General features: G+C 57.5%; 1 pseudogene; it reads left to right on the top strand.

Annotated features, from left to right (window-relative positions):
* Positions 1-2,500, top strand: part of LOC135235050 (sterile alpha motif domain-containing protein 11-like) — a 67,529-nt pseudogene that overhangs the window by 36,726 nt on the left and 28,303 nt on the right.

The raw sequence follows: 2,500 nt of genomic DNA, 5'->3' as shown, positions 1-2,500 counted from the left end.
TGCTCGCTCTCTCTCTCTCTCAATGTTTCTCTCTCTCTCGCTCTCTCTTTCTATTTCTTTCTGTAATTTTATGTGTAATTTGTGTAAACCAGCCGTGGTATTACAGTCCACAGTAGACAATGGCAGAACCTTTTTTTAACGCGTTTCTCGGTTGTCTGTGCAGTTTGTCTCGTTATAGCAGCGCTTCCTTGGCAATTTGCAGGCTGGAATCTTTGCCGAAATGTTGTTGTTTTAAAGTCTGTGTGGAGCGTATTGCTGCTGTGCCCATTAGCAGACTGCTTTACCTGCATCGCTGCAATGATATACGATATAAATAATGATGTATATACAGCAGTACAAATCGAGGTATTATTTAAAATGTAATCTGAGCAGGATCCACCCTGTACGGGCTGCTGCTGAGCCAGAAGCTGAGTGTGATGTCAGTACAACCGGGAACATCCATCCATCCATTATCTACACCTGCTTATCCTGGGCAGGGTCACGGGGGGTGCTGGAGCCTATCCCAGCGTGCATTGGGCGAGAGGAAGGAATACACCCTGGACAGGCCGCCAATCTATCGCAGGGCACACACACCATTCACTCACACACTCATACCTATGGGCAATTTAGGGTCTCCACTCGGCTTACCTGCATGTCTTTGGACTGTGGGAGGAAACCGGAGTACCCGGAGGAAACCCACACAGACACGGGGAGAACATGCAAACTCCACACAGAAAGGCCCCAAGCCGAGATTCGAACCCACGACCTTCGTGCTGTGAGGCGACAGTGCTACCCGCTGCACCACCGTGCCGCCTCAACCGGGAACAGCCGGGTGAAAAATGCGAGGAAGGGAGAATCTCTATGAAGAATGGATGTGATGAGGCAGACTGCGTTCGATGCCCCCGCACTGAAATACGCTCACGGGATGTGGGGGTTGCTATGGTACCGACCGCTTTTATATTTAAAAAAAAGTTTAATCAAGCCGTCCCAGTAATGCACCGCTGCTTTGATTAAACTGTGTAGCGGGTAATCACTTCCCTTCCAGGCCCAGCCCTGAACTTTTTTGGGGGTTTTTTTTTTTCTAAAAGCGCCTCGTGTCCCGAACACCAGACAGGGCCGAGTTGAGCGCTCATTCCCCCCCCCCCCCCCGAGGGGCTCCTGCGTTCGGCCTCGGTGCGGCCCCGTTATTGCGTTATAAATCAGTTCGGGTCGACTGCGGCGAGGTCCGGGTCACGTCCGAGGGCTCTCTTTAATACTGGGGCCCACGTTGAGGCGGCGATAAACACGCGTTAAATTACCCAGGGGCCCCGGGGCCCGGCGGTGCTGGTGGGCGGGCCGGGCCGGGACGGGCTGCTGGTGTTATTGGGCCCAGCTGTGGGGTTCTGGTAAGGGGGGGGGGGTTTAAATGCAGTCTCCTGAAAACGGCGGTGAACTCCACTGCAGAGGAAGGGTGGGGGGTCCGTAGACCCCTGTCCCCGTTGGATAGAGGTGTGTCTGCTGCGATCCTGGGGTCCTTTAACCGACAGGCTGACAGGCGTCAGAGAGCGATGGGGAGCAGGGGGGGACAGGGGAGCCGGGGGGGGGGGGGAGCAGCCGCTGCTGCTTTGGCGATAAGTCGCCATTGGAAGAGATAACGGCAGGCACTTCAGGGCCTGGCGTGTTTGTGTATCTGGGGATTGATTAAATGATTATTGATCGAGGGCTTGATTCATGGGCTGCTGCCCTGCTGACAGACCCCAGGGCTTGGGCTGGCTCGGGGATAAGCCTGGCGGGATGGGGGGGCTGGGGGGATGGGGGGGTGGCAGGACAGCGGGGTGGTGGGATGGCAGGAAAGGGCAAGGCCGGGTGGAGGAGGAGGAGACGTTGGCATGCGGAGAGAGAAGCTCTCTGTGAGGAGGTGATTGGGAGTGCTCCTCCTCAGTAGGAGTTAGCGATGACGTAGCTCCCATTTATGGGGGCCCTCTTTAGAATGGGATTGGAGGGGTCCTCTCTGCGGAGGGGTCCTCCCTGTGGAGGAGTCCTCTCTGTGGAGGAGTCCTCTCTGAGGAGGGGTCCTGTCTGTGGAGGGGTCCTGGCTGTGGAGGGGTCCTCTCTGCGGAGGGGTACTGTCTGTGGAGGGGTCCTGTCTGCGGAGGGGTCCTGTCTGTGGAGGGGTCCTCTCTGCGGAGGGGTCCTGTCTGTGGAGGAGTCCTGTCTGCGGAGGGGTCCTGTCTGTGGAGGGGTCCTGTCTGTGGAGGAGTCCTCTCTGCAGAGGGGACCTGTCTGTGGAGGGGTCCTGTCTGTGGAGGGGTCCTGTCTGTGGAGGAGTCCTGTCTGTGGAGGGGTCCTGTCTGTGGAGGGGTCCTCTCTGCGGAGGGGTCCTCTCTGCGGAGTGGTCTTCTCTGCGGAGGGGACCTGTCTGTGGAGGGGTCCTGTCTATGGAGGGGTCCTCTCTGTGGAGGGGTCCTCTCTGCGGAGGAGTCCTCCCTGCGGAGGGGTCCTCTCTGTGGAGAACGCAATGAGCAGGGTTGTTAGCCTCAGT

The sequence above is a fragment of the Anguilla rostrata genome, chromosome 11 (assembly GCF_018555375.3).
Source record: "Anguilla rostrata isolate EN2019 chromosome 11, ASM1855537v3, whole genome shotgun sequence".
In the NCBI taxonomy this organism is placed as follows: Eukaryota; Metazoa; Chordata; class Actinopteri; order Anguilliformes; family Anguillidae; genus Anguilla; species Anguilla rostrata.
Note: the sequence above shows the minus strand (reverse complement) of the source record. Positions and strands in the feature narration are given on the sequence as shown.